Source organism: Narcine bancroftii, chromosome 1 (assembly GCF_036971445.1).
Source record: "Narcine bancroftii isolate sNarBan1 chromosome 1, sNarBan1.hap1, whole genome shotgun sequence".
Lineage (NCBI taxonomy): Eukaryota > Metazoa > Chordata > Chondrichthyes > Torpediniformes > Narcinidae > Narcine > Narcine bancroftii.
Window position 1 is genome coordinate 231840258 of NC_091469.1, and position 16755 is coordinate 231857012.

Below are 16755 nucleotides of genomic sequence, written 5' to 3' on the forward strand. Positions count from 1 at the left end.
CAGCACAAGCGGCTGAATCTCCAGCAACAGTTTATGCAATAAGCATTCACTTGCAGCCATTCTGGGCAAACCAGCCACGCAGCTGTCTGCATCTTGCAGAATAACACTTCGCCCTGCGAGGAATAACAGCCGAGGACATGAAGTTCTGGCACGTGGTCAGTGCTCTGGACACTGCCACAGCAGCGAAAGTCGCCCTGTTTGTCAATCCCACCCATGGATGGCAAGTACAAGATATTTAAATGGTTTTTGCTCGAGTCATTTGAACTTAGCCAGCACAAACGAGCTGCTAGCATACTTAACACACAGGGCCTAGATGATTACAACCCCTCAGAACTGATGCAGGAACTAGTGGCCCTTGCAGATAGACACAAAGTGCCTCCTATTTGAGGCTCTGTTTCTTTCCAAGTTGCCGGTCCATGTTGCTGCCGCCATGTCCAACACGGACTTGCTGAAATGCACCTTGAGGCGAGAGAAGAAGACCGGTTATTCCGCACTCCGCCATCTGACTCCATCCATGTGCAGCCCATTTGCACAGTGGGAGCAACAGCACAAACCTCCGCCACCTTGTGCACCGCCATGGCGGTCATCACAGCAGCCCAGACACAACGCAGTGATAAAACAGCAGGGTACTGCTACTACCACCTTCGTTGGGGTCGCAATGCCCAACGGTGCGTACTGCCTTGCACCTTTTCAGGTAGCTAACCCAGTCCGATGCAGCGAAACAAGAAAGCCGGCCACCATTAGTGGCCTCAGCGGTTGGCACCAGAAAAGGCCTGATTTACCTTTGTGACCGGAAGGCCCAGTGGGAATTCCTGATAGACACCTGCGCAGAAATCAGCCTAGTTCTGCCCACGCTCTTTGACTGGAAGAACAATGCCAGAGGTCAACCCCTACAGGCTGCCAACAGTTCAACCATCCCCACTTATGGGACATGTTGCGTGACCATTCACACAGGGAACACCATTTTCAGATGGGACTGTAACGTCACCTCAGTAGGCCAGGCTCTCCTAGAAGCGGATTTCCTCCAGGCTAACAAACTCCTAGTTGACCTCAACCGATGCGGGCTGGTTAATGCCACCACCTTCCAAGTTTCTCCCCTCACATGGCGCCAACACACTTTCCTGTCTTAGAGAGTCCATGCTCTCGAACAAAGCGAGTACACCACACTGGTCGCCAACTTTCCTGCTCTACTATCCCCCAACTTTAACGATGTGGAAACAGCACATGGCCTACGACACCACATTGAGACCACCGGACCACCCGTGTCCGCACGGGCGTGGTAACTGCACCAAATAACTCTTCCAAGCCAAGGCCGAGTTCGCCACAATGGAGGAATTGGGGATTGTCTACTTCACCACTACAAATTATCCCAAAGAACTCTGGTGGCTGGAGCACCTGCAGAGACTACCACAGGATTAATAACACAACGGTACAGGACAGTTACTCCATCCCACACATACAGGTCTTTGCTGCATGACTCCAAGGTCCCAGTTTTTTCCACAATTGATCTGGTGGTAACCCTGCCCCCAATCCCTGTGCACCAGGAAGATGTCCGGAAGTCAGCTATAACCCTTTTTGGCCTCTTCTAGTTCCTGAGAATGCCATTCAGGCTGAATAACACAGCCCAAACATTCCAGCACCACATAGACATAGTGGCAAGAGACCTGGATGGGATTTCCGTGTACCTGGACAACATCCTCATGGCCAGCCAGACACCAGGACCCACAAAGAACATTTAAAACGCCTGTTTGCCCACTGTAGACTTTCGGGATAGCCATCAACCCATCCAAGTGCCAGTTCAGTTTGACAACCATAGACTTCCTTGGGCACTGCAACTCCAGCAAAGGAGCAACACTTTTACCTGACAAGGTCGAGACCATTCGGAACTTTCCGAGGCCCAAAAACCTCAAAAGCCTGCAGGAATTCCTTGGAATGGAAAATTTCTATCATCACTTCCTCCCAGGAGCAGCAGCCGCCATGCAGCCTCTCTTCGATTCCGTTAAAGCAGGTAACAAGGAGCCCAGCTGGTCTGTGGTTCACTCTAGGCACTCGAGGAGATCAAAACAGCACTCTCCAAAGCCCATTCCTGATACACTCGGATCCCTACTTACCCTATTGTTAACAACAGACGCCTCAAACCAGGCAGTGGGCGCAGTGCCACAACACTGGGTGGATCACTAGTGGGGGCCACTCCCTTTCTTCAGCAAACACCTCCGACCACCCAAGCTGAAGTACAACGCTTTTGATCGCGAACTGTTGGTAATGTACCTGGTCATATGCCATTTCCGGTACATCTTCGAAGGCCGAGTATTCACAGCCTACACAGATCACAAGCTGCTGGTGCAGGCGCTGGGCAGTCTCTGATCCCTGGTCAGCGAGGCAACAACATCTCTGAATATACAATGGACATCTGCCACATAACAGGGAATGCCAATGTGGTAGCTGATGCACTATCTCCAAGGTGATGGGTGGCATTGACACAGCTCAGCTCGCCAGGGACCAGGCTGAAGATGCCGACACACAGGCATACCGCACCGTCATCACCAGCCTACAAATTGAGGAGTTCGTGCCAGACCCAAGAGGTCTGTGAGAGATGAGTAAAACTAATATGAAAATATGAAAGATGAAGAAAACTAGTATGGATATATGTGTAATGAATAAAGCCAGTATGAATAGGATAAGGATAGATAATAGAATGTAGGAAGTAAAGTTAGTCTGAATAAAAAGGGTCTTCTAGCCTTTTAGATAGAATTAGCAAGTTCTGCAGATAAGAAGTTAGTAAGCCCTGAGAGTCGGGAAGGTGTGAATAAGGACAATGACATGATGAGACACCGACAGGATACCCCCTGGTCCTCCAAGTTCACAGAAACAGCACATAGGCAGACAGGATTGCCTAATGCCAAACTCATCCAGGAGGCAGAAGAATGTAAGGGGGAGGGTACTTCTACACTGAAATAAACTGTATAAAAGTTGGGTGAGCCCCAGTGTATGTGTGTATTCCCAGGGTAAGGGGAAAGCACCCAACTTTGCATTGTTGTATATAAATGTTCTTTGTTCTCAATTTTTGTCTCGAGCAATTTCTGTGAAGGTACTTCTGTTTCTCACAGGTCCAACACTCCTGTGCGATATGTCTACAGGCCACCCCAGGTCAATCCTGCCCGCGACCTGGAGACGGCGGGTATTGAATCAAGTGTATGTACTCTCTCATCCTTCTATCTAGTCAACAGTCCATCTCATTTTGGATAGATTCGTATGGCACGGGCTTTGGCGCGAATTTTCACTTTGGACAACCTGTGTACAATGCCAACGAGCCAAAGATTCATGCCAATTTATTTTTTTACATATGAACCTGATGTATGTCGAGCACATAATCAATCCAAAAAAAATTTTCCCCCGAAGTTCCTCTTGAAGAAGTGATTGAAGTTCCAATTCCCAAGCTCCTCATTAGAGATCGATTACAATTTTAATAAATTATTTTAAATATTACCTATTAAACCTTTATGGGAAGGATTCAAATAAAAAAAAGTAACAACCAAATCAGGTTGCTATGATACAGGAAAGTTAGATAATATCTTATTCAGAAAACTTTTAACTTGGAAATATCTAAAAAATATGATGGGTATATTTGTTAGATATATCAAAAGACTTTGACAATTCCTTTGATTTTCCATGAAGAAAAGGCGAGATCCATAGTAGACCATGAGAAAACACATAGTTGAGATAAATAGTACTAGATAAACTAAAAAAAATTTAAATCAAAAAATTTGCAAAATTGAAACTAAATCCATAATGTATGTTTAAGTATTGGGTTAAAGGTGTCAACTCATCTTAGAAATTGTAAAAGGATGAGCAGCTCCCAATAAGGAAACTAATGAATACGTCTGTACAGATTTCAGTTCCAAATCTGCCCAATGTGGGCACTCAGGTTTGTCAGAATAATATACCCAGAAAATAATATGTCGAATATTAACCGGCCAATTATAAAATCTAAGATTAGGTAAAGCCATACCACCAGCTTTCTTTAATTTCTGCAAATGAAATTTACTCAACCTCGCATTTTTATTATTCCATATTGTTATGGGGCCAGACGACCCTAAAACCCAGCAGCAATAGAAATTCACCAAGACAAATGGCTACTTAAACAAAAGTTATACTTTTAATTAACTTTAAACATGAAAACAGGATCAAACTTTAACTTATTACTATTAACTTAGCCCACTTCTAATTCTAAGTGCACGTGTATACAAGTTCAGAAAAATTTTTTGATTCACAGTCCAATCTCACTTCTCATTCCTCCAAATTCACTGGTTTTAGGGCAATTCTTATACTGTGCACAAAATTTAACATTTCTGAATTTCACCAGGCTTTGGTGCTTGAAAGGTAAATGGTTACTGCTCAGAAAGGCTCTTGTCAGTTTTCAGAGAGAGATTTGTTGCTGTGGACACCAACTGATTCCTTCTGATCAGCCACTTCAGTGTCTTGCCGAAGAAACTTGCCCCATCAGGGTTTTTCAGATGATAACCTCCTTCTTTCATGTTACCACAGAGTTCCTTTTCTGTTTCCCTCATTTCAAGTGAAACATATAGCCAGCCATCTCCTCTTGTATGGACCACAAGGGCTTTGAATAGGCTAAACTAAGAACTCACAAAACATCTTCCAAATGGGGGGTTTCCACAAGCTTGTCATGTTCCAGACCCAACTGCTGCTGCTGAATTGCAGAAACTCTCTCTCTCTCTCTCTCTCTCTCTCTCTCTCTCTCTCTCTCTGTCTGTGTGAAAAGCCTGTTTGACTCTCTCTGCTTGCAAAACCACATAACCTTCCTGGAACAGCAAACTGCATTCAGACAGACTGGGGGACCGGACCTAATCTTCAAGTTTGCTCATCTGTCTCTTTCCAAAACAATAATCCATTACTCCTCAGCATGTCCAAATAACACCTACTTGTAAAGTCCTTATAAGAATTCTTCAAAGTTTTTGCAAAGACACTCGGAGCCTGGACTGTCTGGCTTGAGCAGAGCTCTGGCAATTTAAATGAGATCTGTTTTGAAGTGTTTGTATGTGACCTACACTAAAAAACCTGCCACAAGTTATCTCCTTTAAAACATAGCTATATACAATACAAAATATAACAATCTGTCAAACATATATAAGAAATATTAACATCAATATTGTCAACAAATGATTTAGGAATAAAAACTGGAACTGCTTGAAATGTATACAAAATTATTTTTTTCTTTTACTTCTATTTTGTACTTCAATATAGAATTGAATTGTTTATTTTTTGTATTAACAGGTACACAATCCTTTATCCGGACATCTAAATTCTGGAAGGCTCCAAACACCGGCATTTTTTTCCTGGTGCTGGTACAGCAGAGGGAGAAAGAGAGAGACAGCAGCACGACTAGGTTGGGCGGGGGGAGAGAGCAGTGCAACTAGGTTGGGCAGTGGGGAGAGACAGCAATGCAACTAGATTGGGCAAGGGGGTGAGACAGCAACACAAATAGATTGGGCAAGGGGGAGAGACGGCAGCACGACTCAGGCAGGCGGGGGGTACAGACAAGGCAGCGTGACTCGGGCGGGCGGGAAAGAGACTGCAGTGCAACTCGGGCAGGCGGGGGGAGAGACAACAGCGCAACTCGGGTGGGTGGGGGGGAGAGGAGAGAGAGATGGTAGTGCAACTCGGACGGGCGGGGGGAGAGACAACAGCGCAACTCGGGTGGGTGGGGGGGAGAGGAGAGAGAGATGGTAGTGCAACTCGGGCGGGCGGGGGGAGAGACAACAGCGCGACTCGGGTGGGTGGGGGGAGGAGAGAGAGAGATGGTAGCGCGACTCGGGCAGGCGGGGGGGGGGGGGAAGAAAGATACCAGCGCTACTGGAAGGGGGTGGATACAGCAGCACAATTCGGGTGGGCTTAAATCTGGGGCAGATGGCTTTTGTTCTGAAATCCAGAAAAATCCAAAATTCAGAACACACTGTCCCCCAAGGGTTCCGGATAAAGGATTGTGTACCTGTACTGCTAACTTTAATAAAAATATCTTAATAAATCAATAATTCAGAACTATGCAGTTATATGTCAACATGTGTAAACGTGTAAATGAACTCAACCCCATTAACAATTCAAAAAGATAAGCTACTTTAATTTTGTCACTTGGGTTTTTCAGAGAGTACAGCACAAAGCTGGTCGACCCAGTATTATACTTGAAGCCAAATATCATGTCATCACTTTTAAAATATTTTAATTCTCTAAATGTTGATAATAAATTAATTCAATCAATTAATATTTGTTGATTTAAACAAAAAATCCTCAGGTTTGGTCACCTATCATAAAGCCATTTCCTTTAAATACATCCTGTTTACTAAGTAGGTACTGTCTGGAGGGGAAAATGCTCATTTAATAGAGTTTGGGAACCAATGTACAACCCAGATTCAAATATTTAACACCTCAATACAGTAAAAGCAAGAGTACAATATCAGACTGTGGTACTCAAAGATTTAAACACAAAACTGGTGTCATGGAAAAGAAACAGAATAATTTTTGACTGAACATTTGTATCTGATTAATAAATTCAAACCTAGCATTTCAAATGTAGGAAGCGCACATTTGAGTGAACACTGTTGAATTCACATAAATTACATTAATATTTCTATTTCATCCACTTCTGTGTGATTCAGTAGGCCATGTTCTGATAAATACAGTAACTATGAATTTATCTCCTACAAAAGTTTTTATTTTTAACCTTCATCGAAGATTTCAAGGACTGGCATCCAAACTACCATGCACAGCATCATTTATCACTGGCTCAGTTCTTCAAAACTAGGAAACCATAATGTCTATCCAAAAAGCACAAAGAAAATAAACCTGACATATCTCCTTTGAAAATTTCACATGAATAGACAGGCAGCCATTTCCTCTTCAAAGGGACCACATTTAAAACTATGCAACGACCATATCTAAATCTAGAGTGACTGCATCAGTGCTTTTTATGTCCAAACAGCCACTTGCTGTCTCCTTTAGTTTTTCCTCAATGAAGCAACAGCCTTTGACGTTCAATTTAGAAATTTCCAGTAACTTTCATTTTATAAAAGAATTTGATGTGATACAAACAAGTTTACACATTTCATTAATTAATGCAAATATACAATTAATTATTCACACTTTGCAGTTAATTTTCAAATGTATCTGTTATCCACACTTCAAACTCGGCAACTTTTGAAATATTTTGTTTCTTGGATTTAAACTATACTCATTTCTGGAGTCTCTGAATATATTTTAACATGCAGTAAACTGTGTCATATGCAAGTAACAGATATTCTGGCCTGCTAAGACCATTTACATACAAAAAAGCTGCTTGAAAAAACTTCACAACAACTGGTTATTAAAATAATTCAAATAGGAGATGCAAATATCCTTTCAACCAGTTTTATGGTGTCATTTTAAAGAACATAATGCTCTTGGGTGATTAACTGTATAGCAAATCAAATGATATTGCAATGGCACCTCCTCATTGCTCATGAAAGAGAATTATGGAAGAATTTATTCAACCCACCTCTTACTGCCAAATTTATCACAAAATGTACAAGGACACAAGAATGAAAAGCAGGAGCATGCCTCTTGACCTCTCGTGTCCTCTCCATCATTCAATAAGCTCATGGCTGATCTTTTACCACTTTGTAGTTTTCTATCACTAACCCCATATTCCCTTGATATTCAAAATTCTATGAATCTAACAACTCAACCTGACAACTGACTACAGTTTGGCATTTAACACCATCATCCCCTCAAAACTGATCAGCGAACTCCAACATGACTGTACTATGTATTTGGATCACGGATTTTCTCATCTCCAGACCACCATCCATGAGGATTGGGAAGAATATCTCCACAATCACCATCAGTACCGAGGCACCACAGGGCTGCATTCTTAGCTACCTGCTCTACTCACTTTACACCTAAAACTGTGTGGCATAGTATGACAATAATAACATCTACAAATTTTCTGACGATATCACGGTAGTGAATGGTGTAAAAACAAGGTGACGAGTCAGCAAAAGGGAGAGAGAATGAAAATTTGACTGAATAGTGCACCAACAACAACCTTGCATTCAATGAGCTGACTTCAGGAAGGGAAAACTAGAGGTACGATCTAGTGATCATAGGAGGATCAGAAGTGTAGAGGGTGAGCAAATTTAAGTTCTTGGGAGTCACTATCTTTTTCTTGGACCCAACATACTTACAGCACCGTGAAGAAAATACGTCAGTGCCTCTACTTCCTCAAAGTTTGCAGAGGTTCGGTATGTCATCACAACCTTGGTTGTGATGTAATATTTGTAGATGTATTTGGGAGATAAATTGGTAAAATTTATACACACACATTTTAAAACAGATCTTATTTGAAATACTGAAGAATTCATATTCAGTGACTACAGAAACTATGGAGAATGCTGTGCACATTTCACAAGTAGGTGCTAATTGAAATGATGTCGTGAAATGAATGGACTGGAGATACTCTGGCTGTTGAAAGCTCTTTGCAAGGGTTTTGACAAAGTGCACAGAAAGGTCACACCTGGGTTCTTGTTTACCTAAAAACTGACTAACTTGTATTTTTTTACTGAAGAAGGGGGGGTTTGCAAGTGAGAGAGGGAGACAGACTGATTTGTCAGAGCTGAAACAAGCCCTGGAGAAATTGGTTGGAACTGAAAAAGAGCTTACAGTTTACCACTGCATAATCCACGAAGAAGCCTTGGGGGGCAAAGCCTTGAAAATGGAGCATATTATGAACACTGTAACTCGAGTAGTTAACTTCATAAGAGCCAAAGGTTTAAATCACCGCCAGTTCAAGTCCCTTCTGGAGGAGTTAGGGTCAGAATACAGAGGCGTGCCCTATCACAAAGAGATGCGATGGCTTAGCCGAGGAAAAGTACTGAAGAGATGCTTTGAGCTGCGTGAAGAAATATGTCTGTTTATGGAGAACAAAGGCAAAGACACAACAGAGCTCAGGGATAAAAAGTTCCAATGTGAGCTGGCATTCCTGTGTGATATTGTGAGCCATCTCGATGCGCTAAACCTGCAGCTTCAGGGACGAGGGCATGTCATTACAGACATGTACAGTGCAGTGAGGGCTTTTAGAACCAAGTTGTGGTTGTGGGAGACTCAGATGCTGCAGGGAAACATGGCTCATTTTCTGTGCTGCCAAATTATGAAAGAACAGATCTCACCTGCCGTGTTGCCCAGTGCAGAGTTTGCTGAAAAACTAAGCGTACTTCGTGCAGAGTTTTCCCGACAATTTGCTGACTTTGAAGCCCAGAAATGCAGATTTGAACTACTCAGCAATCCATTTGCAGTTGACGTGACAAGCGCTCCAACCAACCTCCAAATGGAGCTGATTGAGCTCCAGTATAATGACACGCTCAAGTCAAAGTATGACTCTGTCGGTGCTGCGCAGTTCCCACAGTTCTTTCCCGGCACACTGCCCCAACTCCGTGCACAAGCTGCTCAAATGCTGTCAATGTTCGGCAGCACGTATCTCTGCGAACAACTCTTCTCTTTGATGAAGATACACAAAACACCACACAGGAGTCATCTTACTGACGAGCACCTTCATTCAGTCCTGAGGATTTCCTCAGCTCAGAGTCTGACCCCAGAGTTTGATGAACTTGCATCTAAGAAGAGATGCCAAGTATCTGGTTTAGACCCAGGTGCATCAGAGTAAATCACAGTGTAGCAAGCTAAGCTTGGATTAATATTTTATTTGGTTAACTTTGGACTGTTCATAGTTGAAAGATTGGATTTTCATTGAAGCAAGTTGTTATTTTTTTGACTTGTTGGCTTGTGGAAAAAAAATACATTTAAAAGGAGCTTAAAGGCTATAGAGAAATATTATTGATTGAATATTTTATTTCTCATTTGTTAATGCTTCTTCTGGAAAGAGTTTAACCAAAACTATTATTAAATATTTTTTTAATAAGAAAAAGTTTAACATTACCTATGTTGAAAGAAGAGAAAGCATGCAGATGTTGTTGAAAATTTTCAATAAATATTTAGTTTGGCCCACGACTTAGTCCAAGTTTTTAATTTTGGCCCTCTGTGAATTTGAGTTTGACACCCCTGCTCTAAAGGGTTAATTACCAATAGTTAACTGTGACACAAATTGTTTGTGCAGTATCAAATGTAAAAATTGAAAACAGTGTGTGCTCATTTTGTCCTTGCTGACATCCTGATAATTAGTATATGGAAGAATGGAGATGGCAAACCAAAGCCAGTGCTGCTCAGTAAAAGGAGAATGAAGAGAAATGCAGATTGAACGACTTCTTAGAATATGTTTTCAGTTAAAATCTCATCTCGGCGATATAATTCTCTTTCTACAAGCATCTATAAATAACGTCTTAACACAGGAAGTGAATGTGAATGCGAGAATAAAGTTGAGACAAGCCACTATAGTCTTTTGAGCAATGTTTCTCATACAAAAAAAACCACAAACAATCCATTTGAATAAATTTAAAACGTATTCTAACTATTGTTGTAATTTACATGTCACAAAAGATTTTTTTTTTCTAAATGATTACAATATCATGCAGAATGTCTCAGTTACCTTTATTCTATCATTTTTTAAGATCAATTTTGACCTTGAACGTTTCCTTCAATAGACATCAATTTCTCTGTGAAACACCTTCTCAGTGACATGGCTTGTATACAGGACCAGTTAAAAGGTTAAACAGTCAAGTAAAACTGTATACACCAGTACAATGCTCAAGTTCAATGTTTACTTACAAAATACAAGAAATGTTTTGTATATTGTATATTTTCTTTCTAAAACTCACATAATAAGACAATTGTAATCAAATCTGATTACAAATTTCAGGTGACAACACAAGGTAGCAGCAGCACAACCGTTAGAAAATACTTTGCAAAGGAAATATTGACAAGACCAGAGAGCCTGACCTTTTTTCACAATCAGAACTGATGTATATTTAGTTGTTTTGTTTGAGATTAATAAAAAATGAATGAGAGAAATTCAAAATCTGCTGAAATCCTTAACAGTACAGAGCATTTCATAATGCTTTAATCTATTAAATTTAGAAGTATTTCACCTCAAATCAAAATATAACTTAAATCTTAAAACTTTGGCCTTATATCGACAAAAATATTGTTTTTAAAATTTACAGCAAATATTTGATATAATGTTTCCAAATACTATCACAAACTGTACTGTATTGTTAAAATAATCAGTATTCAATGCTGACTACAAAAGGAGCTACCTTATTAATCTTTATGCAGTTGCCTGCATGTGATGCAAGAAATTTAAGATGTTGCATGATTGGGATGTTTTCTGTTAGGACGGCAAAATGGTGAAGTGCTCCCTGAGTGGAAAGTGCTTGATTATGACATGTTGTTTGCCATCACTGATATTTTTTAGATTAAAATCAGCTTTAAGACTTGGATTGTTTATATCCGAGAGAGACTATTCTCAGAAATAAATCAATATGAAACTTAAATTAAGAAACCTCAACATGTAGTGGTCTTGGCAAGAATTCTCCAAAGATTAAAATCCATTTTACTCAATATGTTGTTTTTACCTGTCCCTCTGGAGCTGTTTAAACTGATGAACTAGCATAATTTATATGTTCTATCACCATACACGTACAAAGACCGACCTTTAGTTTGTTAAAAGCTTAATGGAAACTGATGTATCAAATTCTGATTAAATCTGATGTGCTGCATTGAATGTCAACGAGTGGTTAGAAAAGATCTAATGGCTCCTTCACTAGTCAACAAAGAATGGGAATTAAATTCCAGTTCACTTTTCAAGACTGTCTTTGGAGAAAGATGATGAATCCTTTTTTAACTCAGTGGGAATGTGTCTGGCCAAATAATTAGGTTAACTCTGATTTCATTCTGGAATGACAAATCCTCAAAGTGTAGAAAAGTATTTAATCAGGTTCAAATTTTCTCAGCAAGGTCATTCATTCTCTTTTAATTATTCACATAACCAATTTTTCCACAGTTGTTAAAGCAAGGGTACTCTTTCCTCTAATGTTCAAAACAATTAAAATGCTAATTGTCTTCAAATAAACAAAGTTGCACAAACAACACAACTTAGTTAAAAAAAAAATCACAGTTAGACTCCAAACTATCAAAAAAATTCAGATTTTTGGCAGTCATCAGAAAATATTCATGTTTTCAATACAAATCAGAAAGACATTTCTACTTTCTATGACATATTTTTCATTCTTGAATCCCAAGATTTTCCCACTGATGGGTAAATTGAAGCAGCCAGTGCAAGTCTTCAAAAATATGATACATTGCCACCAAAATCTCTGTTTATATGTCAGCATAAACATATAAAATGGTCTTGGTATACTCATTTAAACAGCAATGAGCAGGTCATTAAGATATAACAGCAGCATTGAGATTTTACACCTTTCTGCTGACAGAAAGAATACTTTCACTTCTGCCAGAAACAAGTTTCTCTGCTGGAGCAGTTTGGTTCTGCAACACTGCATAAGGGAAACTGTCAAGACTTGGTCATTACTCAATCCAGTGTACTTCATAGTTGTCTTACGACTTAAGAATTAGTTTTCTTCATCAATTGAAGCCTGCTAACAAAGCAATTCCATTTCCCCATTGAATTCTCCCCATAACTTATTCCTCTCATTGGCATTTAATGTCACATCCACCTGCATCAAAGTACAGGGTTTGGTGAAAAGAAAATAATTCTGTCACCACGTAGTACAAAGTTTTATGTTTGATTTTGAACTAGTATATGTTTCATTTAACTGTGTTTCACACAATGATCCACACATAATGCGACAACAGGGCTTCTATGACAAACATTGCCTCAGGAAGGCAGCCAACATCATCAAGGACCTCCATCACCCTGGTCACAACCTCTTCTCACTGCTACCCGATGGCAAAAGGTACAGAAACCCAAATTCTGAAGCAGTTTTTAATCAAACAGCTTTCAGGCTTGTGAACACCCCCATACTATTCTAACCTTAAACACAAACTTCTCCAGGACCACCAAAAGATATCTACCCTACTGAAATTTCACTTTTTTCTTTGAACTAACTGCCAATGTAAATATTTATCTATCTTTTCATATTTATTATCTCCTTTACTGTCTGAACATATTATGTTAATTTAATTTAAACTATTGTAGATGGCATGTTTTACATACATATTTGGCTGCAGCAAGTAAAAATTTAGATGCATCGGTACATTGTACTTATATATTTTATTGACAATCAATTAATGCCCATCCTACCAATATTATCAAATGCAAATCTGTCAAAATCAATGAGAAACCAAAGAACAAAGCCAAGTCATTTATGCCTTTGTGTTGGTATTCGCACCACCTTTTGCAAGACTATTCCAACAAGTACAGTGCCCTGCATAATGTTTGGGGAAAAGACACATTTTTCCTTTATTTTCTGTTGTGCTCCAGTTTTCAATTTGTCATCAAGCAATTCACATGTGATTAAAGTGCACATTCCAGATTTTATTCAAGGTTAGTTGTATACATTTTGGTTTGACCATGGAGAAATTAGAGCATTTTTGATACATTGACCCATTTCAGGACACCAATGTTTGGGACATCTGGCATGTTTAATTGTTCATTGGTGCAAGTATAAGAGAGCTTGGCTTGCTTCTAAACTTTTGATCACGTTTGGAGTCTGTAGTTGCCATTTTTTAAAAAGAGGACCAGAGTTGTACCAATGATTGTCAAAAACAAGAACTGTAAGAGGATTACCAAAATCAACTGTTTGGAATGTCATTAAAAAGAAACAGCGTATGATGAGCTCAGTAATCAGAAAGGGACTGGTAGGTAAAGGAAAACCTCCACTGTTGATGACACAAGAATTTGCATCATGATGAACAAAAATCCCCAAATGCCTGTCTGACAGATCAGAACCACCCTTCAGGAGGCAGATGCGTGTGTCAATTACTACTGTCCACAAAAAGACTTCATAAACAGAAATACAGAGGCTACACCACAAGATGCAAACCACTAATTTTAGCCACAGAAACAGGGTGGCCAGAATACAATTTGCCAAGAACTTAAAAGAGCATGCAGAATTCTAAACTAAGAAGAGTCCAAGATTAACCTGTATCAGAGTGATGGCAAGAGCAAAGTGTGGAGGTCTAAAGGAAATACCCAAGATCCAAAGCATACCACCTCATCTGTGAAATATAGTGGTGAGAGTGTAATGTGTGACTGCCACAGATACTGGCGCACTTATCTTCATTGATAATATAACTGCTGATGGCTGTAGCAAAATTAATTTTGAGGTGTATAAAAACATATTACCTGCTCAAGTTTGAGCAAATGCCTGCAAACTCATTGGACGAAACTTCATCTTACAGCAAGACAATCATCCCAAACATTGTGCTAAAGAAACAAAAGAGTTTTTCCAAAGCTAAAACTTTAAAAATTCTTGAATGGCCAAATCAGTTACCCAATCGAGCATGCCTTCCACATGCTGAAGCGAAAACTAAAGCGGACAAGTCCTCAGAACAAACAGGTGCTGAAGATGGCTGCAGGAGAGGCCAGGCAGAGAATTACCAAAGTAGATACTCAGCACCTGGAGATGTCTCTGAATCACAGATTTCAAGCAGTCAAATACTAAACATGACTACATTAACATACATACCATTGCTATGTCTCAAATATTATGGTCCCCTGAAATGAGGGGATTATGTATAAAAAGTGCTGTAATTTCTACATGGTCAAACCAAAATGTACACAAATAACCTTGAATAAAATCTGGAATGTGCACTTTAATCACATGATTAGATTACCAATTTAAAATTGTGGAACACAGGGGCAAATAAAGCAAAAAAAGTGTCTTTGTCCCAAACATTATGACGGGCACTGTATGTCCTCAAAGATCAAGCAATTTTGGTGATATGACTGGGCATGTAGATGAAGATCATCATATATTAAGTAAAGAGTTTATATTTGACATGGATTCTTTGGCTTGGCTTCGCGGACGAAGATTTATGGAGGGGGTAAAAAGTCCACGTCAGCTGCAGGCTCGTTTGTGGCTGACAAGTCCGATGCGGGACAGGCAGACACGGTTGCAGGGGAAAATTGGTTGGTTGGGGTTGGGTGTTGGGTTTTTCCTCCTTTGCCTTTTGTCAGTGAGGTGGGCTCTGCGGTCTTCTTCAAAGGAGGTTGCTGCCCGCCAAACTGTGAGGCGCCAAGATGCACGGTTTGAGGCGTTATCAGCCCACTGGCGGTGGTCAATGTGGCAGGCACCAAGAGATTTCTTTAGGCAGTCCTTGTACCTTTTCTTTGGTGCACCTCTGTCACGGTGGCCAGTGGAGAGCTCGCCATATAACACGATCTTGGGAAGGCGATGGTCCTCCATTCTGGAGACGTGACCCATCCAGCGCAGCTGGATCTTCAGCAGCGTGGACTCGATGCTGTCGACCTCTGCCATCTCGAGTACTTCGACGTTAGGGATGAAAGCGCTCCAATGGATGTTGAGGATGGAGCGGAGACAACGCTGGTGGAAGCGTTCTAGGAGCCGTAGGTGGTGCCGGTAGAGGACCCATGATTCGGAGCCGAACAGGAGTGTGGGTATGACAACGGCTCTGTACACGCTTATCTTTGTGAGGTTTAATCAGTTAAGAAAATGGTAATCAGTATCATATTTGTCCATATTCATTCTGACAGCGTAATAGTTTATCTCGTCCAAGGCCAATGGCTATTCTATGAACTTTGCTTCTGTTTCAACAGATACTGCCCAACCTACTGAGTGCTTGACATGCAGATGAGAATGTGGAAATGTAGAAAATTGTTTTTAAGATAGCCTCACAAAAATCATAAAAAGACTCCAGAGAGCAGAGTATAAGCTTAAGGCTACCAAACCTCGAAGACAGGAATCAATTCTTACCTCTTCTACAGAGCGCATGCACGCACGTACCCACCCCCCCCCACCACTGATATCCTGATGCCTGTCTGATATCTTTAACACAATAGTGCTAACTGACTACTGATAGAGTCAATGAGTTGTCAAAAGGCAGCCCAATCATAAAATCAGTTTCCCACCCAAAAGCAGCTGATTGCATTACTACTTCTCAGACGCAACGTAGATTGCCAAAGGCTGCTGTAAACGACCAGTAGCGCTGATGGCTCCAATCAGTCCCTGAATGGCATCGTTTCTACTCTGAAGTATTGGCCACCATTGTTAACTTCAAGTACTTAAGGTTAGAATGAAATTAGCTATTTGCATGTGTAAATTGGAAATCAGGCAGGCAGAGAACAGATGCTTATGTATACTGAGAGCAACCCTTCCAGACTTCTGTTGATATTTTGTATACAAGAAGGGTATCTCTTAATTGCACATGAGATTAAATGATTGACAACAAATCATTTTCATATCTTTGGGAAGAGGATATGCAAAATGTAAAACACAAGCGGTCGCAATACTTTTGAAGAAATGACATCCAATTTGTATGCAGCAAAATGCCTTAAATAGGGTACCCTGTGATTGTGAATGAGACCAAACAGTCTACCCAACAGTACAGACTGCTCATTCCCACTAGCATAATTCAAATAAAGTCTGTTTGAACTGTACTGTGTGGCTTGGTTGTACTTATTGTACCTTGACAAGAGCATGACTATCACAAGCAGGGTTGAGCATTCTCACCAACTTTGTTTTGCTCCAGATTCTAGCACCTGCAATCTTTTGATCATTAAAATGATGCCTGGAATTTTGGCCTTGAACATTCATGTACCGGACATGTCTGTAT

At 40.5% G+C, this 16755-nt stretch overlaps 1 protein-coding gene across 9 annotated transcripts in view; it reads right to left on the bottom strand.

Annotated features, from left to right (window-relative positions):
- Positions 1-16755, bottom strand: part of fbxl17 (F-box and leucine-rich repeat protein 17) — a 725386-nt gene that overhangs the window by 642360 nt on the left and 66271 nt on the right. The gene's annotated exons all lie outside the window — the stretch shown is intronic.